At 40.9% G+C, this 26,783-nt stretch overlaps 1 long non-coding RNA gene across 1 annotated transcript; it reads right to left on the bottom strand.

Moving 5' to 3' along the window:
• Window positions 1-15,447: 15,447 nt before the first annotated feature.
• LOC143729231 (uncharacterized) lies at window positions 15,448-17,707 on the bottom strand. Its single transcript, XR_013199959.1, has 3 exons — window positions 17,610-17,707; window positions 17,407-17,516; window positions 15,448-15,484 (listed from the first exon to the last, which is right to left on the bottom strand). It is a non-coding gene; the product is annotated as an uncharacterized LOC143729231 (long non-coding RNA).
• Window positions 17,708-26,783: the final 9,076 nt, after the last annotated feature.

The raw sequence follows: 26,783 nt of genomic DNA, 5'->3' as shown, positions 1-26,783 counted from the left end.
CTAATGTAACTTGGTGCCATCCCATGTAAGCCCTTAAAAGCAAATAATAAAATCTTATACCTAATCCTAAATTTGACTGGAAGCCAATGAAGGGATGCTAGTACAGGTGTTATACTCTCATACTTTCTTGTCCCGGTTAAAAGCCTTGCGGCAGCATTTTGCACTAACTGCAGACGTGAAAGTGATGCATGAGAAATACCATAGTTCAATGAATTACAATAGTCCAGTCTGGACGTAATAAAAGCATGCATAACAACTTCCAAATCATGAAAAGACAGAAAAGGTTTCAGTTTCGCTATATTCCTTAATTGGAAGAAGCCACCTCTAACCACAGAATTAATATGCTTATCAAATTTTAACTCTGCATCAAAAATAACTCCAAGACTCCTAGCTTGATTATGAACCTTCAGAGCAGCACGTAATACACTAAAATAAGAGCGATTTGAATCCATTGAGCAATCCTGCCCTGAGAGCAGCGCGTAATACACTAAAATAAGAGCGATTTTAATCTGTTGAGTACTCCTGCTCTGAGAGCAGCACGTAATACACTACAATAACAGTGATTTGAATCTGTTGAGTACTCCTGCTCTGAGACCAGCGCGTAATACACTAAAATAACAGTGATTTGAATCCATTGAGTACTCCTGCCCTGAGAGCAATGCGTAACACACTAAAATAACTGCAATTTGATTCTATTGAGTACTCCCGCTCTCAGAGCAATGCGTAACACACTAAAATAACTGCAATTTGATTCTATTGAGTACTCCCGCTCTCAGAGCAGCACGTAATACACTAAAATAACAGCGATTTGAATCTATTGAGTACTCCTGCCCTGAGAGCAGCGCGTAATACACTAAAATAACAGTGATTTGAATCTATTGAGTACTCCTGCCCTGAGAGCAGCGCGTAATACACTAAAATAACAGTGATTTTAATCTATTGAGTACTCCTGCCCTGAGAGCAGCACGTAATACACTACAATAACAGTGATTTGAATCTATTGAGTACTCCTGCCCTGAGAGCAGCGCGTAATACACTAAAATAACAGCGATTTGAATCCATTGAGTACTCCTGCCCTGAGAGCAGCGCGTAATACACTAAAATAACTGCAATTTGATTCTATTCAGTACTCCTGCCCTGAGAGCAGCGCGTAATACACTAAAATAACAGTGATTTGAATCTATTGAGTACTCCTGCCCTGAGAGCAGCACGTAATACACTACAATAACAGTGATTTGAATCTATTGAGTACTCCTGCCCTGAGAGCAGCGCGTAATACACTACAATAACAGTGATTTGAATCTATTGAGTACTCCTGCTCTGAGAGCAGCACGTAATACACTACAATAACAGTGATTTGAATCTATTGAGTACTCCTGCCCTGAGAGCAGCGCGTAATACACTAAAATAACAGTGATTTGAATCTATTGAGTACTCCTGCCCTGAGAGCAGCGTGTAATACACTAAAATAACTGTGATTTGAATCCATTGAGCAATCCTGCCCTGAGAGCAGCGCGTAATACACTAAAATAAGAGCGATTTTAATCTATTGAGTACTCCTGCCCTGAGAGCAGCACGTAATACACTACAATAACAGTGATTTGAATCTGTTGAGTACTCCTGCCCTGAGAGCAGCGCGTAATACACTAAAATAACAGTGATTTTAATCTGAGTACTCCTGCCCTGAGAGCAGCATGTAATACACTAAAATAACAGTGATTTGAATCTATTGAGTACTCCTGCCCTGAGAGCAGCGCGTAATATACTAAAAATAACAGCGCTTTGAATCCATTGAGTACTCCTGCCCTGAGAGCAGCGCGTAATATACTAAAAATAACAGCGATTTTAATCCATTGAGTACTCCTGCCCTGAGAGCAGCGTGTAATACACTGAAATAACAGCGATTTGAATCCATTGAGTACTCCTGCCCTGAGAGCAGCGTGTAATACACTAAAATAACTGTGATTTGAATCCATTGAGCAATCCTGCCCTGAGAGCAGCGCGTAATACACTAAAATAAGAGCGATTTTAATCTATTGAGTACTCCTGCCCTGAGAGCAGCACGTAATACACTACAATAACAGTGATTTGAATCTGTTGAGTACTCCTGCCCTGAGAGCAGCGCTTAATAAACTAATAAGAGCAATTTGAATCTATTGAGTACTCCTCCCCTGAGAGCAGTGCGTAATACACTAAAATAACAGCGATTTGAATCTGAGTACTCCTGCCCTGAGAGCAGCATGTAATACACTAAAATAACAGCGATTTGAATCCATTGAGTACTCCTGCCCTGAGAGCAGCGCGTAATACACTAAAATAACAGCGATTTTAATCCATTGAGTACTCCTGCCCTGAGAGCAGTGTGTAATACACTAAAATAACTGTGATTTGAATCCATTGAGCAATCCTGCCCTGAGAGCAGCGCGTAATACACTAAAATAACAGCGATTTGAATCCATTGAGTTCTCCTGCCCTGAGAGCAGTAACGTACTAGGCCGGGAGATGTATCAGTTAGACCGTTGAAATGTCGCGGAGATTTGAACGAGTTCTGTTGTCACATATAATTTTCACACACAGCGAGGTAGCATTGGAAAAGCATGTTTTACACCAGTTACCCCCTAAGCAGCTTTGTTATGGTCAACTGATTAACAGTCGAATCAAAATGCATACAACACGATATTTAGACGATGATTATTAGTTCTGTACATTTTAATGTTCGCAGATTATCTTAATAAACGTTAAAAGATGATGAATTTTAACAAAATATAGTAACATCACTTACCTTGCAATAAAAGCTTTCTCCCACGAACATCTGTTTGTCTTGTATTCCGGACTAATCCCTCCGCACGTTCAAACGTCTTGACCCCGCCTTTGCTTCAGTTTCATTGGTTGAATCTGTAAACCAATCATTTTCCTTTCTGCCCTCAGAACATGTTTGAGTCAGTAAAACTCCCATCTGCGTTTTCCAGCCTGTCAAGAAGTATTTTGTGATCGACAGTGTCATTTGCAGCACTGAGGTCGAGTAGTGCCAGCACTGATAATTTGCCTGTATCAGTATTTAAGCGAATATCATTTATTATCTTTATGAGCGCGGTCTCTGTACTGTGGTGCGGTCGGAAACCAGATTGAAAATGGTCAAAGTATCCATTCGAGCTTAAGAATTTGTTCAGCTGATTGAAGACAACTTTTTCAATGATCTTGCCTATGAAAGGTAGATTTGAGATCGGTCTATAGTTGTTTAATATGGTCTTATCCAGATTGCTCTTTTTCAGGAGGGGCTTGACAACAGCAGTTTTCAGGGAGGTCGGAAAACTCCCAGAGAGAAGTGAGGCATTTACCACTTCTAGGAGATCTGCTTCTAAGCTGTGTAACACATTTTTGAAAAAAGATGTGGGAAGTGCGTCAAGGGCGCAGGTTGATGTTTTTAGGTGCTGTACGGTTTCTTCCAAAATTTTGCCATCAATTTCATCGAAATCAGACATAGTGGCTACTTTCTCGTGCTGTTGTCTGATCTGCCTGACCCCAGCGCAACTCAAGGATGAGCTGATCACCTTTCTGATATTATTGATTTTCTCAGAGAAGAAAGAAGCAAACTCACTGCACTTTCTCACTGAGAGCATTTCACTGGGAATCTGGCTTGGGGGGTTTGTCAGTCTCTCTACAATAGCAAAAAGAGTGCGCGTGTTGTTTATATTGCTGTTTATAATATTCGAGAAGAAAGTCTGTCTAGCTTTGCCTATTTCCTTATTGAAAGCATGGATGCTGTCTTTGTAGATGTTATAATGGACTACAAGTTTTGTCTTCCGCCACATGCGCTCTGCTTTTCTGCATTGTCTTTTCATATTTTGCACTGCTGTTGAGTTTCTCCAAGGTGCGTTTTGTCTGCCACTCTTCTTCCTGACTTTCACAGGAGCAATATCATCAATTACACTCTTAACTTTTGAGTTAAAAGAATCAAGGAGAAAATCAACAGAGTCAGCAGATATGATTGGTGTTAAAGATATAGCCTTCATAAATAGTACACTAGTTGTCTCATTTAAGCATCTCTTCTTGACAGACACAGATCTAGCTTCAATGGCAGGAGAGATCAATATATCAAAGAAAATACAAAAATTATCAGACAGTGCTACATCCTTAATAACAATTGATGAAATGTTTAGACCCTTACTGATAAGTAAATCTAGAGTGTGTCCACGATTATGTGTGGGTCCATGTACATGCTAAGTCAGATCAAAAGTTTTTAAAACAGTTTTGATTTCTTTTGCCATATTGTTTTCTGCATTATCTATGTGAATGCTAAAATCTCCAGCAATGGCAAAGCAGTCAAACTCTGAGGAAATTGTTGATAACAGTTCTGTTAAGTTCTCAGCAAAAGCTAGAGAGTATTTTGGAGGCCTGTAAACAATGATAAGTAAAATGCGTGGAGCACCTTTTAACACAATACCCAGATATTCGAAAGACGGGTAATTTCCTAATGATATTTGCTTTGATAGACATCTTTATAAAGAGCAGCTAATCCTCCGCCTCTTCTGACAGCTCTGCAGACACTCATAAAAGTAAAGTTATGAGGGGCTGTTTCATTGAGGACTGTTGCACTGCAACTTTCTTCTAGCCAAGTTTCATTTAGCAACATAAAATCCAGGTTGTATGTGGTTATTAAGTCGTTGACTAAAAGTGATTTATTTTTAAGTGAGCGGATGTTTAAAAGTGCTAACTTAACAGTCTTACTTTTTGTCCCCACAGCAATCTTGGTATGTCGTGTAATAGGCACCAGATTAGATGGGTTTGCTGTACGGCTTTTGAAGGCCTTAGACTTTCTATCATGTAATCGAACAGCAATAGAAAAAGATACAGGCACACTGGGTTCCCGCTTGTTCTGTAAACATTTGAGAAAGTTATTGTTATCATAGCCGGGACCCGACACATATCACTGAGAGCTGGTATCAGTTGTTTTTGGTTCACCTCGAGCCGCTGGAGGAGGGTGTGGGCCCTGGCGCTGTGGCAGAGGCCGAAGAGCTCTCACAGGAGGAGGGGGAGGGCGAGCTGGGCCCGCAGGCTTTGGTGGTTGTGGGGCCTGGCGTTTTTTGGTTGGTATCTGGGGGCTCGCAGCAAAAGAGTGGGATAGTCTAGTTCCAGCATGCACCAGTTGTTCCATTTTCTCTGAGAAGCACAGAAGTGGAGATGCTGGAGAGACTGATAACGTTTCCGGTGAGAGGGGTGGTTGCTCTGGTGTTATTGGAGGCTGTAATATGCTGTCCTGGTTTCCCTGGCTGTTTTCCAGAAAGTCGTCCTTGGGTGCTGTATCTTGGACCAGTGCTAGTATGTCACAGTCTGTCTGTGGTGAGCTCTGTGGGCAGGGCTCAGCTGAGATTGTGTCCGTGAGCAGAGGTTGTTGTGGCTGAGTGGTGTTATCACTGTCCTTGTGTGATGTGTCAACCGCATGTCCATTCAGGTGCTGAAGTGAAATCCTGTGGTCATTCATACTGTATCCAGGTGTGTGTGTGTGCCATTCAGGTTGAGTGGATTGGCACACATTGCAGAAGGATGACAGACGGAGAAGTAGATATTGTCCTTTAGCACTCTTGAACCAAGTTTGTTTGGGTGGTGGCCATCCTGTTGAAACAGTTGCCTCTGACTCCAGAAAAGATTGAAGTTGTCAATAAAGTTCACTCCTTTTATATTGCAGGTTTTTTGCAGCCATGTATTAAGCCAATGCAACCGTGAAAACCTGTTTGTTCCTCTTGCTGGGAGTGGTCCACTGATGAATGTCTTCACTTTCAGTCTTTTAAGTGTTTCAAAAGTTCATTGAAATCCTTTTTAAGAAGTTCCGACTGCTCTTTATGAATATCATTCTTCCCCACATGAATGATGAGTCGATTTGCAGTCTTATGTTTCATCAGAATGTTCTGAAGTTCCCTGTTTACATCAGATGTTGTTGCTTGTGGAAGGCAGCATGTTGTTGTATCCCTGCTATTAATGTTTCTGATTACGGAGTCGCCCACTATCAGAGTCCTGGGCCCGGCTGCGCTCTGAGCTGAGTGCCGCTGTCTGCTCGACCTTGAGCCCCAGTTAGCATCAGTGTTTGCTACTGGCTGATTCAGTCTGTGTTCGATCACATTCATCAAATTTGGGGATTCCTCATTCATTAATACTTCAAATCTGTTCTCAAGATGTATAGGCGGTGGTAGGAGACCAGTGTTTGCAGCCCTTGTCAGAGCCGTATCTGGGGTAGAGGATGCTACTGCAGTAATATGTGATGCTCGTGACAATCTGATGTCTCGAGTGCCTTTGGGTCTCGCACCCTGTTTGTGCCATCGATTAGTAAGTCGATCGGCTTGTTTCTCTACACTCAGTATGGCCTGTCGAGAAGTACTAGATTCATGGGACTCACCGGCTGTATGCTGAGGACGTCCATGACGAAGCTCTGTTGTGTGTTCCGTCTGGTTTGGTGGTCCCGCAATTAACTTTGTTTCAAGAATTGTAATCCTTTGTAAAAGTCTGTGGCAGTTGGAGCAGCAAGTAGATTCCAGAGGAGGCATTTTCTTATCCTTATGAATGTAGGCAGTTGTGTTTTCTCTTCCCCGGAATGTAAGCTTTCAGTGGGAGGCTGGTCGAATAAAATAATTCTGCTTTTTTTTTGTAGTAATCCAAGCGTTTGAGCACTGTGCTGATTTGCTGAAGTTAAAATTAGGTGATAAAAGGAGATAAAATATAGAAATATAAAAGCGATAGAGCAAAGCGCGGAGCAGTTAACCGAGAGCGTCCGAACAGTAGCTGAGCAGGAAGTTGGAAGTTGGAAGTTGGAATGCTTTTCAACTTCAGTAATTTAGTAAGATTTTAAATGAACAACATATGGAAGCTTGTTTCCGCCACTGAATAAAAAAATAATAATAATAATTGGGACTTTTTATCTCACAATTCTGACTTTTTTCTCACAATTCTGACTTCATATCTCGCAATTGTGAGATAAAAAGTCAGAATTGTGAGATAAATAGTCGCAATTGTGAGATAAAAAGTCGCAATTGTGAGAAATAAAGTCACAATTCTGAGAAATAAAGTCGTAATTGCGAGATATAAAGTCGCAATTCTGAGAAATAAAGTCGCAATTGCGAAATATAAAGTCGCAATTCTGAGAAATAAAGTCGCAATTGTGAGATATAAAGTCGCAATTCTGAGAAAAAAAGTCGCAATTGCGAGATATAAAGTCGCAATTCTGAGAAAAAAAGTCGCAATTCTGAGAAATAAAGTCGGAATTGCGAGATATAAAGTCGCAATTGCGAGATTTAAACTCATGATTCTGACTTTTTTGGCTCAATTGATATTAACTTTGACCTTCTCGCACCATATGAAGCCACGAGATGTGACAACCACACGAGAGTCTCTTCCATTTCATCGTCAACAACAGAGCTTTGTTGGACATTTTCCAGTGACAAGGTACGATCATATTTACTCTTTGGAATGATAATCCTTCACCATACGATTATCATGTGATAATAAAATACGTTGGGCAAGTATAAAATGTGACTTTATGTAACGTGCGCGTGCTAAGGTTGTCTATTACGTAGCCTAATCTTGCATGTTAAGTGTTGGTTTTGCGTTTACAAAGAGTGATTTAATATAATATCCAATAGGTTACTGTCATTGAACCAAAACTGCTTTGCCTCAGGAGAGGAGCTTGCTTTAAGCACAGCACATTGACCATAAAGATGCAGATATTTGGTAAAATGGCTTACATACTTGGTCTAGGTTTAATATTGGCCTACCAGCCTCAGTTTGCTCTCGTTATTAATTTCCATTAAACTATCATTACAGGATGGACGAGTTTATCTTTTTTCTGAGGGAGAGGAACATTCCAGAAACCACCATAAAAAGGCTGGAGGATGACAAGGTAATATTGAACCAAGAAATTAACCCACTGAATAAATTAAAGAAATAGTTCACCCAAAAATGAAAATAGTCATTATTTAGAGGAAGTGACCATTTTAAACCCACCTACCATTTAGGCCTACTTACAGGTTTATTTCTTACTGAGATTGTTTAATGTTTATTTTATAAAATGTGTAGAATATTACATTAAAAGAAACATGTGGGCTTATCTGGAACATATGTGGGCTCAAATGGTATATATATTGAATATATTCCTTAAAGGATTAGTTCACTTTAAAAAAAAATGTTCCTGATAATTTACTCAGTCCAATGTCATCCAAGATAATCCATGTCTTTCTTTCTTCAGTCGAAAAGAAATTACGTTTTTTGAGGAAAACATTTCAGGTTTTTTCTCCATTTAATGGACTTCAATGGCACCCAAATATTCCAATGTTCAAAGAAGGTTCAAATGTCAGTCTCAATGCAGCTTCAAATGCTCGACACAATCCCAGTCCAGAAATAAGGGTCTTATCCAGCGAAACGGTCGGCTATTATCACACACAAAAAATCAATTATATACTTTTTAACCACAAATGCCCGTCATGTACCATCTCTGAGATGCGCCACGTATTACGTCATCGCGTTGGAAAGGTGTGTATATATATATATATATATATATATATATATATATTATAGTGGATAGCATAAGTGAACACACCCATGCTAAAGTTGACTAAAAAGAGGAATAAAAATAATAATCTTTTGGAAATTTATCTTAATGCCTTAATTTAAAAAATTAGGAGAAATCCAACCTTTATGGACACCAGTTTTCTTTGTGAATGAATAATGTATCGTAAATAAATAAATGTTCTTCCTTAAAATACAGGGTGCATAAGTCAGTACACCCCTATGTTAAATTCCCATAGAGACAGCAGATTTTTATTTTTAAAGGCCAGTTATTTCATGGATCCAGGATAATATGCATCCTGATAAAGTTCCCTTGGCCTTTGGAATTAAAATATCCCCACATCATCACACACCCTTCTCCATACCTAGAGATTGGCATGGGGTACTTTCCATAAGATCATCTCTCAATGCAAATCAAACCAGCTATTAGGCTAACTGAAATAACACCATTAAGATCAATTTCCAAAAGATGATTTTTTATTCCTCATTTTAGTCAACTTTAGCATGGGTGTGTTCACTTATGCTATCCACTGTGTATATATATATATATATATATATATATATATATATATATATCATTTTTTATATTTTTTTAAGAAAATGACCGATCATTTTGCTAGATAAGACCCTTATTTCTTGACTGGGATCGTGTAGAGACTTTGAAACTGCATTGAGACTGACATTTGAACCTTCTTTGAACATTGGGATAGATGGGTGCCATTGAAGTCCATTCTGTGTAGAAAAATCCTGGAATGTTTTCCTCAAAAACCTTAATTTCTTTTCGACTGAAGAAAGAAAGGCATGGATATCTTGGATGACATCGGAGTGAGTAAATTATCAGCATTTTTTTTTTTTTTGAAAGTGAAATAATTCTTTAAATAAACCTAATCTGGAATGTAAAAAAGCTATTTATTTATTTTGTCAGTCAATGACAAAACATTAGTGTTTCAAATTAGAGATTAATAATTAATATTAAAGGGGTCATGAAATGGAAAATCAAAATGTTATTTATACCTAAGAGGTTACTATTCAATAAAAACCATTCTGCAAGTTTCATACCAAGTTTCAAAGCTAACTTCTCACTTTAAAATATGAGTTTGTATTTTCCACACTTTTGAAGTGCTAGGATTTGAAAATGTCACAATTTTCCTTTATATGCCCCTTAAAGGGATAGTTCACCCAAAAATGTAAATTCTGTCAGTAATTACTCACCCTGTTGTTCTAACCCCGTAAGACTTTCGTTCATCTTCAGAACACAAATGAAGATATTTCTGATGAAATCTGAGAGCTGGATCACTCCTCCATAGGCTTCTAGGAGGTTGACACTTGTTCCACGAAAAGTTATTAAAGACATCGTTAAAATATTCCAAGTGACTACAGTGACTCAATCTTAAGTTTATCAAAAATTTTCATTTTTGGGTGAACTATCCCTTTAACATGCAAATCAAGGAAGTGTGTTGTTAACGTCCTTTAGGGTCATCACTGCACACTTGTTACTGGGGCAAGCCCAGGTGAAATACCGCTGTGGCCCAGTAAAATATTGTCCTGAGATTAATTTTCCCTGATAACATTTCATCAGTCATGTGTTTTTTTTCTTATTTATCGGCTGTTCAGATTAACAAAAGTGATGCCAGATGTGTGAATTAATCACCATTAATCTAATTCAGAGGTCTTCAATCCTGCTCCTGGAGGGCCGCTGTCCTGCAGAGTTTAGTTCCAACCCTAATCAAACACACCTGAATCAGCTCATCAAGCTCTTCAGGATCGCTTGAATATACAAAGGCAGGTGTGCTGAAGCAGGTTGAAACTAAACTCTGCAGGACAGTGGCCCTCCAGGAGCAGGATTGAAGACCTCTGATCTAATCGTTCAATATACTATTATACCTTGTAGGAAATAAAACTTTCAAATGTCTATCATTTGTTTGCGATGAAGCAGCTCTTTATTAGCTTTTTTTTTTTACTACTTTATTAGCTTTTGAACGAAAATGACCCATTTAATGACCCCTTTAATACTTACTGTTTTAATGGATGACTGTTCAGACATCTGTAAGATAACATGGAAAATCTAGATTTCGGCTTAATAGGGTTACTTCCACTGTTTCAAACCTGTACTGTTATTTTGTCAATAGAACACAAAAATGTAAGAATTGAAGGATCTTAAAATGCTCTTTATATTTTTCACAATTACAGTAAGTGTATTGACCATTTCAGCACAAGTGCAGCCTGGAAGCATGCAAGCAGAGAAATGTCAAGTTAAGATTATTGAATAAGATGAGAGAGAACTCTTGTGAGGAACTATACACCTTATTTTGCAACATGGAAGTATGCTATTTTCTATGAATGTGTGAGACTTCAAATTCATTAGCCGCTACAGGGAATAACTAGAAGAATAACAAAGCTCAGTAAATGGTAAAACTACTTGTACTAGAAACCTGTTTGTTCATGATTATAATAATTAATTTAAATAATATGATTGTAAATACCAGTTTGCTATATCAAGCAGCATAACTTAATGTTTTTGTACAGCTAAAATAACTGGAAGTGGACAACACAACACATTAAAGTTACTAAAGGCAGAGCCGTTCTTACATTAAAAAATAATGTGGATACTACTGTGGGGAAGTTAATCTAATGTAAAAGCACTGATATTTAATGTAAAAATTCTCAAACAAAGCTATGATTTTTTTTTCTACTGATAGTAACAAGCCTATAGCATGTTCTGCTCAGAAAGGCTTGAATGCTCAATTGTGTGTGGCACAAATTACGAAGATAACCTTTGCCTTTTATAACTGATTTTTAGTTTTTGGAAAACAACAGCTCAGACAATTTTTTTTTTTAGTAAATTATAAAATGTTCCCTTTGTTCGAACAATTCCTTGAATGCAGGTATATGATAAGTAGGATTAACCCAGACCTAGATGCTTGTATGAATTGTATGAAAATAAGCAACTTTTGGTTTATGTATTGCACAATACTGAAACATGTGTTTATTTACAGATTGATGTCAGCGTCCTACTGCTAATGACTGATGACCAGATGAGAAGCTATTTTCCTTCATATGGAGACAGACTGGCAGTTTTGGGATTTTGTAGGAGGCAAGAAACTGAGCCAACTTGCAGGAAGTCAAAGCTGTTTGAGCGCCTCAAATCAAAACTGAGCAAAAGACAAAAAATTAACAATTCACAAACTGAAAACCAAACAACTAGAACAAACATTTCTCAGCGTACTGCAAGAAAAGTTGAGATTGGGTGGATGCACTATGATGGACAGGGCTTCGTTCAAATGAGAGCAAAAAAAAGGAGGGGGAACAAGGAAGTTGAGTGTGCCAAAAGACTGGAAAAGGAAAGAACTGATTGAGGAGGCAATTTGTTTGTTTTTCCCAAATGAAAAAAATTTCTCATGGCAGTGTTTCTGAGTTTGAATTGGATCTTACAAATTATCAGGAAGTGTCACTAGATGATGAAACTACAGTGGGGGAAATGTATAATACATCCAAACTCACAATGATGAGGTTCTACCTCACAACAAAAAAGATCGAGAAGGAAGTGGAAACAGAAAGTGGAGTGGAAATATCAGATTCAGACACAATAGAGGACTTGCACAGAAATAACCAGGATCAAAGTCTTCCCACTTCTTCCATAAGAATGAATGACTTCTTTCAAGCTTCAGACACGGATGTAGTTTTTGTGGACAGTACAGCGAACAATGACGTGTCTCCCTTACATTCCACGGAGGATCAGAATGTTGCAGATGATCTGAATGTCCCTTTTCAAAGTTCATCAATGACCTCACTAGATTATTTGGATGCAAGCGATGTAGTGACAGTTTTCACCGAAGACATCACTGGAATAGATGAACAAACCTTAGATGACACTTTGCCTCTGAGCCCAGAATCCATAGTTCCTCACAAAAGAATTCTTGTTGTTCATCGCGGACATATATTTTCTGAACTTATTGCACATTTCTATGATGAAACCCTTGCACATACACAGAGTGATGTAGAAGTGAAGTTGCTCCTCCCAAATGGACAGTTTGAGATGGGCCATGACTTTGGTGGAGTGTTCAGGGATTGCCTATCAGAATTTTGGCAGGAATTTTATGACCAATGCACACTGGGGAACAATTTTAAAGGTCCCTTTCTCCGGCATGATTTTGGGAAAGAAAAGTGGGAAAGTGTTGCCCGAATAATTCTATTTGGCTGGGAGAAAGAGAAGTATCTCCCAATAAAACTTGCACCTGTCATCTTGGAGCAAGCAATACAAGGATCTGTCAAAAGTGATCTGATTGACAACTTTTTGAAGTATGTCTCAGAAAATGAACGTGCTGTGTTAGAAAGCTGCAGAACAGACTTCTATAGTGCAGACCAGGAGGAATTAATCGAGATCTTAGACAACTACAGTTGTCGGAGAATTCCAACAGAAGAAAACTTCATGCAAGTTTTGAAAGAACTGGCACACAAGACTCTCATTCAAGAGCCTGCTTATGTTCTTGAACAGTGGATGAGCATACTTGGACCTCTGAGTAAGGACCTTCAGGAAATTGAAAATGTGTATTGTGCATTACAACCAACAGTGAGGAAAATTGTGCGATCTCTCAAATTCCCTGAAGCAATGAATGCACACCAAAAGGACATTTCAAAGCATTTGACAGCTTACTTGCGGGAGTGTGATGCAAAACGACTGTCTCTGTTTCTGAGATTCTGTACAGGATCAGATTTGTTTATAGACAAAACTATAACAGTTGATTTCACAGACCTTAAAGGGTTTGAGAGAAGACCAGTGGCACACACCTGTGGCTGTTTCCTGAGGCTTTCAGTACACTATGACAACTACCCAGATTTCCGATCTGAAATGAACAAAATTCTTGAAAGCAATGTCTGGGTAATGGACATCATTTAGTTGCACTGGCACATGAATTGGATACTGGCAGAAACTATTTATAGCCAGCTCATATGCAATTTTGCATGGGTCATTCTTCATACACTTATTTTACACGTGTACTGTATGCATAGAGTAAAACATTTACTTCAATTTGAATGTTATTTATTACAGGTTACACCTAGTTATTTCAGGTTATGTTGAACAACCTTTTTTTTCTGAAGATTTATTTTGCTAATGACTTTCAATAGTGAAAAAATTTCATTATTTATTAGCAACCTACTGTTTGCGTTAAATTGTACAAGTTGTTCATGTCAGCTCGTCAGTCAGATAGATGGCTTTGAACTGTTAAAATTAGTTAATGATTCATTCTTCATACATTTACATACAGGTGAAACTCGAAAAATTAGAATATCGTGCAAAAGTTTTTATTTCAGTAATTCAATTTAAAAGGTGAAACTAATATATTATACAGACTCATTACATGCAAAGTGAGATATTTCAAGTCTTTTTTTGTTATCATTTTGATGATTATGACTTACATCTTATGAAAACCTTTTCACAATATTCTAATTTTGAATTTGGGGTTTTCATAAGCTGTAAGTCATAATCATCAAAATGATAACAAAAAAAGGCTTGAAATATCTCACTTTGCATGTAATGAGTCTGTATAATATATTAGTTTCACCTTTTAAATTGAATTACTGAAATAAAAACTTTTGCACGATATTCTAATTTTTCGAGTTTCACATGTACTGTACATTTATTTATACATAAAGTAAAACATTCACTTTAATTTGTTTACTTACAGTAGTTGTTGCTGGTTATGTTGAAATTCAAACAACCTTTTTTTATTACGTTTTTAGATCATTTATTTTATATTTTGTTAATGATTTTCAATAGTGAAAGATATCACATTGTTTAGGTGCAACCTACTGTTTACATACAATTGTACATGTTTCCTCTTCAGTCAGATACTGTAGATGGCTTTGAACAGTATAATATGTTCTTAATTTAACTTTGTGCTTGTATACAAATGGGTGTCACATTGTTGTGAACCTTTAGTACATGCTATAGGTTAAACATTTGAACAGTTTTATGAAATTGTTTTATTGAAATCGTTTTACTGTGGTTTGTATTATTCTTAATTGTACCACATGTTATCATGTTTGGTTAACCACTATGCATAAAATACCAACACAACCTGCATGGTGCCAATGTTTTTTTTTGTGCATTAAATATGGAGTGAGTTCCACAAGCCAATAAATAATGCACATCAAAGTTTGAAAGTCTGTCTTTCTTAAAGAATATTCCAATTCTGAACTTTTAAAATCTATTTCAGTTGTAGCTCTCTATAGAGGCACACAAAACCTGACAGCCAATGTACCATGTAAAATTATTATAACCATTTAGGTCCATCATGAGTATTAAATGGAGAACATACAGCGCTGCGATTCTGAGAACAAAGTTTAAGGTTCTGTTTGGAGCAACGTACCAAGGTTACATAGTTAATAATCTAAATACCATAAGAAATGCAGTTCCAATTAAAATTTATTTCAGGGACAAATAACATCAATTTACCTATAAACCCATTTATGTTCATATTTTCAATCACCTGCCCTTTTAAAGTCTTCAAAGTCAAGGTTAAACAGAAGAGAAATCCATCAATTTTGAACCGTTTCAAGCCATAAATACATTAGTTTTGAGGTTCAAAACATTGTCTTGTACATCTAAAAAGGCATGCTGTGCTTCATTTGTATTCAAGTTAGGCCTTGAAGAATTGACAGTATAATGTATCGCAAACACGTGCAAAATCATACAAAGAATGAACATTTCTGTAGCTGGAAAAACGTAAAAAATCTAAAAATAAGGCAACCTTTTTACAATTGTTTAAAACTGTTTTAATTACATCTAGATGCCTCTTATTCTGATAGTTGTGCTTTTGTCATGTTATAACTCAGAAAATAAGCAGATAACAAGATCTCAATGTGACAGCATGCTGGCAGCACAAATCAAGCCGTCAATACTCTCTGTTGCCTCATGAATGGTTGTGACCTGTAATAAAATGGGGGGGGGGGGGGTCCCTTAATATTTAAGTGACAACTTTAAATGTAACAAAACAGTGTTACAAAATAATTTAAGACAAATGCCAAAGGTATAAGAGAAAGATTAATTGAAATTTTTAAGTTTATGGGCAGATGGTAGATTTAAAAATTGGGATTTCCTATAGAAAATAGGTAGACTGTGTACAGTTGAGACATGAGTACAGTTGAGACACCTTAAAGGGATAGTTCACCGAAAAATGAAAATTCTTTCAGTATTTACTCTCCCTCATGTTGTTCAACCCCGTAAGACCTTCGTTCATCTTCAGAACACAAATTAAGATATTTTTGATGAAATCTGAGAGCTGGATCACTCCTCCATAGGCTTCTAAGGGATTGAAACTTGTTCCCAGAGACATCGTTAAAATAGTCCAAGTGACTACAGTGGCTCAATCTTAAGTTTACCAAGCGACGAGAATACTTTTTGTGCACAAAAACAAACTAAAATAACGACTTTATTTCAACTATTCATTTCCTTCTCTGTGGGCCTCTAGTCAGTTCGCTAGTGTAATAGATTAAGCTTCTCTTGTTATACGTCACCCGCATCATACACATGACCAGCGTCGGCCAATAGTGAGCCTACGTGTGACGTAGCTATTTATTTTTGTTTGTTTTTGCGCACAAAAAGTATTCTCGTCGCTTGATAAACTTAAGATTGAGCCACTGTAGTCACTTGGACTATTTTAATAATGTCTTTAATAACTTTTTGGGAAACAAGTGTCAATCCCTTAGAAGCCTATGGAGGAGTGATCCAGCTCTCAGATTTAATCAAAAATATCTTAATTCTTAAGGTCTTACGGGGTTGAACAACATGAGGGAGAGTAATTATTGACAGAATTTTCATTTTTGGGTGAACTATCCTTTTAAATAACTTGCGTGCGCAGCAAGCACAAGTTGTGATTTTTGCTGTGCACATGTATATTAGTGTCCTCTTTGATCGTGGGAAATTTGAACAACGGACACATCTCCGATCCGGAGATATCAGCTAAAGTTTTTTTTCTAAGATAAGACTTTCACTTCACCATGCACACTCCACAATGAAGAGCTTATTATCCTTATGTGATTGTTAAACGAGACTGGTATCATCACAAATGTTATTCTGTGCCCTAAAACTGGCATATTTCATGGTATTGTGTCATGCAAGGTCATTGCAAAATCTAGAGAAATGTGCGAGGTGGCCAGCGGGGTAAGTTGAGACACACGTGTATCTGTACCCCCGATAGAGTTCTATTAGGAAACACACTGTTAAGTTGTTCAGTGTTATGATAACAGGTTAAACTTCATAATTAGCCAGCATAGGACACAAATTAAAATAAAATGTGATATTTAAACTGTGTATTATTAATGAATATATTAAATATATTGTTCCTGTTTTATAAATTTTAACCAGTGCTAATTTAAATAAAATGAATGAATTTAAATGGATGAATAAATAAACATTTTGCCCAATTGTTATTTTCTTTATTTGTCTTTATTTATTATATTTGCAATGAACGTTTAGTTACCTTTACATCATTAAAAATGGGTGTCTCAGCTATACCACATATGGGTAAAGTTGAGACAAAGTTGAGACAAAAAGCACCTTATTTTTATGAGATAATTGTGGTAAATATAAACTACTTATGGGTATTATTGATTGATAATATCTTAGTCTACAAGCTAATGAAATGTCATGTGGCAAGTCATGTGGAAATTCACTTCTTTTCAGTATCTATTTTTATGTGAAAAATCAAAACGCAAAAAGTGTCTCAACTGTACTCAGTCTACCCTACAAGGCAAAGACAATAATGATGAAGACTTGCTTTTAATTGGCACAGCCAGCCAGTTTGAGGCAAATACTGTTTCTTGCAGAACTTTGCATGTTGTTCTTCTTACCTCAGAGTGAACTTCAAACAGATGGGCATGTGCCGCTGCGATGTTCCCTCCAGTGGTCCAAGGTTGCTGGGGTAGGAAGAGTAACTTGGTGAAAGGCTGCAATTCAACACCTACAGACACAGATGTCAATTTCAAATTTCACAAGTTGTATACCAATTAAAATATTTTGGTCATCTGAAATACTAAAACAATTGAAACAATACCTTTACAGCTTATAGTGATGTTTATTAATTTAGTATGGTGAATCTAGTCCTCAATGTCCAGTCCTTGAAGGATCAATTCACGAAGCTGGAGGTAAAGGTATGTAATTTCATAAACATCATCTGACATGACAAGGTTATGCTCAGTCATGAGCTCTACACACAGTTGAAAGACATCCTCATCACAAGGGTAGTCTTTAAATAAACACTCCTCTTGGCAAATATTCATTTTTGTTTGTTCAATTGGATGCAAGAAATTCTGCACTCCATATAAGCTGGGAACACCAAACATTATTGAAGGTCGACCACTGGGAGCACGAGGGTTGTGAGTTGGCCGTATCCTGTGGCAATTCCAGGCACTGACCGTTTCATCTAGCTCTTCCTTCATAAAAGAAAGGAAATATATAATAGGCTATATATGTAAAACATTGTATTGTCAAATGAATTAACAAAATTGCACATTATACATCAATAAATAATATAAAGTTATTATCCAAATTCAATACTCTCTATAACCACTCTGATAGTGAACAAAATTTGTTACCTGTATAAAATGTTGAAAGCAAAACTGGATGAGAGATTTATCAATGAAACTGTCAACAAAGTGTCCATCTTCTTTTAGTTGTTCAAAATTATCCATCCAAAACTGTATGCACTGGCTTCTCAAAGTGGACCACCATCGTTCGATTCCCTGGTTCCCAGTGCTTGGACCAGGAGTGACACAATCAGCACTTGCAGTGTCTCTGAAGAATTTTTGCATCTCTGCTATATGAGTATTTTCAGTTCCATGGTCAATGCGAATTCTTTGTGGAAATCCGTTATTCTCAGCTACAGCAAGTACAAAATAACCTGCAATTACTCGTGGGTCATTGTTCGTTTTGTATGCCTCAAGCCAGATCATTTTTCTGGAAAACCCATCAATGCATCCGTTTATACATATTCCGTAAGGTTTTAATTTATCATACCCGTCAATGTGCCAAACATAATTTGGCCCGCGACTGTTATATACGCGTCGGCGTAGACGACCATGAGCACGTAGATCAACTCCTTGGCTTGTCCATCTAACAGTCTCATCAACTGACGGACAGTTTCTCTGTCTGTAATAATTCCGGACATCCAACATTTTTGGTGCATCCACCGATAGCCATGTTGCCGTCCCGATGTCTGAAGCTGCTGGTGTATAAAATATGCCACTTCAGCTTCGTCAGTTTTATTGCGTCTCCGCCACAACTGATTCCTGCATAACGTTCTCTCAAGAGTCCGGAGACTAAGCTTAATGTTGTGTGATTCCTCCAATAAAATCAAGATTTCTCTATTTGTGAAACCGATCCGAAAATAATCCTCTATAATCTTTTCCATTCTATGCTATAGAATGTAATCCAAGTTCCAACCGTCTATTGACACGTCTTTGACACTCTGGTGATGGCAATAGCCTATAGGAAATGCGAGCAAAGTCAGAATTACGAGTTTATATTTCAGAATTGCGACTTTATTTCTCAGAATTCTGACTTTATATCTCGCAATTCTGACTTTTTTTTCTCAGAATTCTGACTTTATATCTCGCAATTCTGACTTTATTTCTCACAATTGCGACTTTATATCACGCAATTCTGACTTTATAACACGCAATTGCGACTTTATATCACGCAATTCTGACTTTATAACACGCAATTGTGACTTTATTTCACGCAATTCTGACTTAATATCTCGCAATTCTGACTTAATATCTCACAATTCTGACTTTATATCTCACAGTTGCGACTTTTTATCTCACAATTCTGACTCTTTATCTCACAATTGCGAGATATGAAGTCAGAATTGTGAGAAAAAAAAGTCAGAATTGTGAGATAAAAAGTCGCAATTATTATTATTATTTTTTTATTCAGTGGCGGAAACAAGCTTCCATAACAACATGCTTTTCAACTTTAGTTAAATTAGTAAACTATTTTTTTTTTATATATGATATATTTTAATTTATACACTTTTAAAGGAATACAATGCTTTTCAATTGTTGTTTAAGATATTTCTCAATGGGCTCAGGAACGTGTCACAAAAACAGATACCAGGCCAGCCACACGCTGGTGTGATAGAGAGAAACGACTTCAGGGGAAACACATGGGTTTTTTTCAACCATGGTGAAACAGTAAGATGATTTTATTTTTGTTTAATTTATCTACTTTTAATTGAACAGCATGGTTTTTCAACTTGAGTCAGGGTCAAATATTTGTGAATGACTAAATGTAAATTTTATAACCATTTCATTTAAATGAACATAATGCTTTTTCAACTTCTGTGTGAGATAAACTTCCAAAGTCCTCAGCAATGCGGAGGGAGGGGAATTCCTGCTTTGACACACACACACACACACACACACACACACACACACACACACACACACACACACACACACACACACACACACACACACACACACACACACACACACATACATTGACGCGCTATCTTTTGAGTCAGTGTGAGATATTATTCATACATTGCATTGTTTTTTTTCTTCAACTCTCTAATACATTTTTAACTGTTTGCAATTTTTTGTGGCTCGATTTTATTTAAACTTTTTGTGTGAGGTTTTACATAAGCTGTATGTTTTTCTTCAACACTCTAATACATTTTTTTAACTGTTTGGAATATTTTTGTGGCTCCATTTTATTTAAACTGAAATGCTTGGTTCAGTGAATAGTTCTACATTTATTTTAAACTTTTTGTGTGAGGTTTTATTTTATATTCTTTTACAGAACAGAGAAACTTCCACAATTTTTTCTTATCACTTTCACAGCTTGCCTGTGATAAAGCTCAGGGATATTTAGGGGATGCGGTGACAAAACACCAACTTCAAACGATCAAACTGACTGTCACATCACTTTGTAACTGTAACATCAAAGCTCATGATAACATCAAAGTCCAATATCTCCCTTTTCTTGATCAAGCTAACTTCAAATGATCAAACTAACTGTCACACATCCATCATTTTGATAGAAGCTGTAACCGCAAGGGGCGGAACTAGATCAAAGGTCATCATCCATCATTTTGACAGAAGCTGTAACCGGATGGGGTGGAACTAGGTCAAAGGTAACAGGAAGGGGTGGAACCGGAAGGGGCGGGATAGGAAGGGGAGGAACCGGACGGGGCGGGATAGACACACCAACCTGTCAATCAATCATTTTGACAGTTGCTGTCTCATATATACTACTCACAGTGTAAACGTCAGCTTTCGAATTCACTCACTTCATTTTGTTCACTCCTTGCAGATAGTGCATTCAAATGCCATACACTATATAGGGATTAGTGAATGAGTGAGCGGTTTCGGACACAGCTACTGTTTCGCAACTCTCATAATGGCTCTGGTTCGCACTTAGCAGATACCGCCAATTCAAGTTCAAAACAAAGCGCGCGCGCTGTACTGTGATTGGTGGCTCGTTTGACTAGTTATGTTGTTATCCACTCATAAATAAAAAGGAACGACTGACTTTTGAAATGTAGTGGAGTTAAAGTAAAAGTCACCCCAAATTTAAATATTTCAGTAAAGTACAGATACGCAAAAAATCTAATTAAGTACAGTAACGAATTACATTTACTTTGTTACTGTCCACCACTGTCCGTCAGCCTGACTATCTCCCTGCATTTATCACATGTAAATCCTGTGCTGACAGAGAATGCTATGCTATACATGTTACATGAAGTGCAAGTGACAATAAGAGGAGAAGATGACATGACTCACCATGTTTGTTTGACTGACTAATACTCACCACACTTGTATGATGGATTTGTGAAAGGCGCAAGCAAAATAAATAAATAAAGAGCACACTGATGGCACGCTAACAGGCTAGCGAATTACTATCGTTATTACTATTATTAATTAATATAATAATTAATACTGTTGTGCTAGCAATGATTTAGATTGAAGCTAGCGATGTAAGGTTAATATGTGATGTTGAGTAAGTTATATTTAGCAGTACAAACAATAGGAAATTATTGTAAATAATGATCAAAATAGAAAGATATACGAAGCTTACAGACGCAAACCAACTCAGCAGCAGCAGCAGCAGCAGGCAGACAGCAAGAGTCTGCCTGCTGATTGAAGATTGTAGTTCACTCGTTGATAGCTAAATGTAGAAAATCTTTGAGAAGAAAAGTCACACGCACATTAGCAATTCTTTGTCGGTTGCACACTAAGAAAACATGCTATGGCTGACTTTAAAATGGGAAATGAACCCGTTCTTTTCATAAAACCTGATCTGCTGTCCTATCCGAGATACAATACCACATCACTGCAAACATTTAAAGTTTTTGAGTGATGTGGTATTGTATCTTAGATGAGACAATGTTGGCTTTATACAAAGGACACTGTGACACGGGCCCCAAGACGAGGAGAGTTTTAAGCTGCCACAAAACACAACCGCAAGAGAGACGGAGCCGAATTAACAGAAATTATGTTCTCTTACGAGAGGTTCTCTCGTATTGCGTAAGTTTAGCTTACGCTACGGGAAAGATTCATCTTCTCGAGATACTGAAGCCAAAAAATTATCCTTAATTTTGTATAACTTGTCAACGCAGTGCAGCAGCTAGCAGACCTAGAGCAGGCCATCTCGCGTGCTCATTGGCTGCCCTGCGGGCAACTGCTGCAGCCTACCAGTGCGCCCGGCGTGACGTCACGCCCAATGAAGGGCGCCCGCGCCTTTATAGCGTCACAGCCCACCAGATAGGCGTGGCTTAGCGTATAAAATAGGGGTTGTAGGCTGAATTCTCAGATTTTTCGACTCTTCAGCGAGCTCTTCGCATCGCTGGATTTGAGAGAAGCCACCGCCGCCGTCGAACAGCGAACAGCCAGCTTAGGACAGCGCTGAGGAAGCCGGCCGTCTTCGCCACCTTCAGCCATCCGTGCGAGCTACGCTATCCGGCGACGTATCCTTTTTTGCAAATCATTCTAAAAGAGCAGCGAGCGTCTTTTTAAAGATGCCTCGCACTTCCTGCGGCTCGTGTAAAGCCCCGCTCAGCGCCGGAGACCGCCACCTGATCTGCGCTCTCTGCCTGGGCCTGGAACACGCAGAGCTCGCCCTCGCGTCCGGGGGCTGCGAGCTCTGTGAGGAGCTTCCGCTGTCGACCCTGCGGGCTCTACTCGAAGCGTTCAACACCACAGCAGTCACTCCGCCTCCTGTGGGACCGCGCAGAAAGAAGCGCCGTTCCCTGAGACAGCCGGAACCTGTGGCCACAGCGACGCGCTCGCCGGAGAACCTCCCTCGAGCCTCGCTCTCGCCTTCCCCACCTCTCCTCACTGACGCGCAGCTGCCGCTTGCGAGCCTCACTGCCGTCACTTCGGAGGATGAGTCCGTGGGACACGCCACAAAAGACTGCTGCTCTATCCTGGCATCAGACAGCGAGGAATGGTCGCTTCACTCCGCCTCCTCGTCAATCCAGGAATCCGCCCGTACCCGCGCTGGAGCTGACGCGGAACTTATGCGCCTGCTGACGCAAGCTGTCGACCGTCTCGGGCTCGAGTGGTCGCTGCCGAAGGAACCCGCGCCGAACAGGCTCGACGGCTGCTTCCTTCAAAGTCGCCGCCACGCAGTTTCAGAAACCAGGCCCGCTCCATTCCTGCCGGAACTTCATGCGGAGCTGACGAAGTCGTGGAATTCACCTTTTTCTGCTAGACTTCAGTCACAGGCCTCCGCGTCGCTCTCCCGAGTGGACGGCGCCGCCGAGAAAGGGTACACAGCGATTCCCCCTGTGGAAGAGGCGGTCGCAGCGCACCTTTGCCCGCCCTCCGCGAGATGGCGGTCACGGTCAGCCCTCCCGTCTAAAGCCTGCAGAGCCACTTCCGCCTTGGTCGGCCGCGCTTATGCCGCCTCCGGCCAGGCCGCGTCTGCTCTACACTCGATGGCTGTGCTTCAGATCCTGCAAGCCGACCTCCTCCGTGAATGGGATGAGAAGGGCCGGGACCCAGCTGCGGTTACGGATTTGAGAAGCGCGATGGATCTTTCTCTCCGCGCCACCAAAGCTGCAGCCCAGGCCATCGGACGAGCCATGGCCGCGTTAACCGTGACGGAGAGGCACCTCTGGTTAACGCTCGCGGATATGAGGGAAACTGAGCGAGCCACCTTTCTGAACGCGCCGCTTTCCCCCACTGGTCTCTTCGGCCCAGCGGTGAACGGGATTGTTGACCGCTTCTCTATGGTGCAAAAGACCACGCAGGCCATGAACCTCTTCCTGCCGCGACGCTCGAGTTCCGCCACAGGCCGCTCTCGCGAGAGACAAAGCCAGCCTCCTGTGCGAACCAGCACCCAGCGTCCAGCACAGCCTCAGCATCAGCCTTCGCAGCGACGTCAGGGCGGCCGCCCTAGATCGCGCTCAGACAGCCGTCGCAGGCCGCCGCCCCCCAGAGGGCCTCGGCAAAGGCTCACGCTGAAGTCTGAGCACGCGAAGCCCTCCTAACAACGGGAGAGAAAAGACGCACGTGTCCCGCTGCGGCCGGACCGCCGTCAAAGTTCATTTCCCTGTCAGTCCCCTTCGAACAGGCTACTGCAGTGGTTCAACTAGCAGCCAACGAGCCGGTTTATTCACCCTCTCGCCTGCACACAAACGCCGTTTTCACGGCGACCCAGAGAAATCTCAAAAAGAGTATAATGTCTGGTCCGGCTCACGCCGTCAGTGTTTTAAGTGTAGTGAATGTGCCCACGCCCCAGTGTTCACCCCTACACATAAGCACTCAAAATCCCGTGTCACTCACAGAGCACACTCTCATAAAGCGCAGAAAAGCCGCTCGAGTGTTGAATGCAAGAAATGTGTCCACAGGTCTGTGCCCACTATCTGCCCGCTCTGTTACACGATCAAAGAAGCTTATGAACGTAAGTCTCGTGCCCGCCAGAGAGCGCTCACGCTTGCTAACACAAACCTTCCCCCGGGTCCCGCCTGTGCGTTTAAGTGTTATCACGAAACACAGGGCGTTAATAAAACGCTCCCCATCTACTATGATCGGGGCGTCAGATACAGTTGTAAGTCTCGTGCCCGCGTGCGCGCGCTCACGCTTACAGAGAGCTCTCCCGCCCAGAGCGCTGCTCGCGCGTCAAAGTGTGGCAAAAGTATGTTCCCCATCCCTTATGATCGGGACATCTCACATAAGTCAGCCGGTCTCGGCTGTCAGCGAGCGGCCATTGCCCAGAACCGAGAGCGCGCGCGCCGCGCTCTCGGCTCCGGTTCAGTTTCACAAGCCCGCAGATGGCGGCGGTCTGAACCCGGAGGCCATTCGCCCCCTGGCGGCTCACATAGCTGCGTGGGAAACTATCCCAGGGATTTCAGAATGGGTGTTGAGCACAATAAAGCAGGGCTATGCACTTCAATTCGTTCGCCGTCCTCCGCGCTTTCAAGCCCGGACCGCGACGATAGTGAATGCGGAAGTAGCACACCTACTTCACGCAGAAATAGCAAAGCTGCTGTGCAAAGGGGCTATAGAAGAGGTGCCGCCTTCTCTGAGCGAGTCAGGCTTTTACAGCCGATATTTTCTCGTACCCAAGAAGGACTGAGCCTTCAGACCTATCCTAGATCTGAGATATTTGAACAAAGTGCTTGTAAAAAGACCGTTCAAAATGCTTACGACCAGAAAAATCCTCGCGCACGTTCGCCCGAGGGACTGGTTTATTTCTCTAGATCTGAAGGATGCCTATTTTCAGATTCAGATAGTACCCCGTCACAGGCAATTTTTGAGATTCGCCTTCGACGGTCAGGCATATCAATACACCGTCCTGCCGTTCGGCCTGTCCCTAGCACCCCGTACATTTACAAAGTGCATGGACGCGGCGCTCGCCCCCCTGAGAAGTCAGGGGCTGCGCATAATGAACTATCTGGACGATTGGCTGATATTGGCACAGTCAGAGACAGACCTACTATCTCACAGAACAGTGCTTCTCAGTCATCTGGAAAGCTTGGGTCTCACGGTCAACTGGACCAAGAGCTCATTACTGCCCAGCCAGTCAATTTCCTTTTTAGGAATAGAACTGGACTCGGTGACCATGACGGCTCGTTTATCGACACAGCGCGCGCGCCGTGTTCGCCACCTAGCCGCATCTTTCCAGAAGGGCAGCTTTCTCCCTTTGAAAACATTTCAAAGGATGTTGGGCTGTATGGCATCAGCTGCAGCGGTGCTCCAGCTGGGCCTACTGCGCATGCGCCCGCTCCAACGCTGGTTGAACGCTCGCGCGCCTCGCCGAGCCTGGGTGTCTGGCGGCCAGAAAATCAGAGTGACTCAGACCTGCATAACAGCTCTGCAGCCCTGGTTAGTGGCCGATTGGTACCAGCATGGAGTAATGATGGGAACCATCTCTTATCGGAAGGTCATCTCGACAGACGCGTCCAACTCGGGTTGGGGCGCGCTGTTCGAGGGCAGACCGGCCTTTGGCCAGTGGTCAGACCAGGAGAAGGGTTTTCACATAAACTGTCTGTAAATGATAGCGGTCGAGAACGCGCTGAAGTGCTTCCTCCCGTTTATACAGGACCAGCATGTTCTTGTCCGCTCGGACAACACATCTGTGGTATCCTATGTAAACCGTCAGGGCGGTGTCAGATCCAGAAATCTCTGCAATCTGACGGAACGCCTCCTTATTATTTGGTCACAGACGAACCTGCGCTCGCTGAGGGCGGCGCATGTGCCTGGCCATTTGAACGACGGCCCAGACAGACTGCCCAGGGACAATGTTCCCCCAGGGGAATGGTCCCTGCACCCCCAAACGGTCCAGAAACTGTGGCGCCTATTCGGCAGAGCGGAAGTCGACCTGTTTGCGTCAAAAGACAACGCTCAATGCCCGATGTTCTTCTCGAAGGACGAGGACGCGCTGGCCCAGGTTTGGCCCAGCCTCCCGCTATATGCTTTCCCTCCGGTCTCTCTGTTGCCACAGGTGATCAAGAGGATCAGGGAAACGCGCCACTCGGTGCTCCTCATAGCCCCGCGTTGGGAGAATCAGACTTGGTTCCCGGAACTGGCACGGCTGTCACATACAGCTCCGTGGCCGATTCCGGTGAGGGCAGATCTCCTCTCTCAAGCTCGCGGCACGATCTGGCATCCCCATCCAGAGCGCTGGTCTCTGCATGCATGGTTGATCAACGGGTACTCGTTGCCCTGCCAGAAGGAGTGATGAACACGATTACGCAGTCTAGAGCCCCTTCCACGAG

The sequence above is a fragment of the Siphateles boraxobius genome, unplaced genomic scaffold (assembly GCF_051911475.1).
Source record: "Siphateles boraxobius isolate OS27281-9 unplaced genomic scaffold, OSU_SipBor_1 8, whole genome shotgun sequence".
NCBI classification, from domain to species: Eukaryota; Metazoa; Chordata; class Actinopteri; order Cypriniformes; family Leuciscidae; genus Siphateles; species Siphateles boraxobius.
The sequence above is the reverse complement of the archived record's forward strand: the minus strand, read 5'-3'. Positions and strand labels throughout refer to the sequence as shown.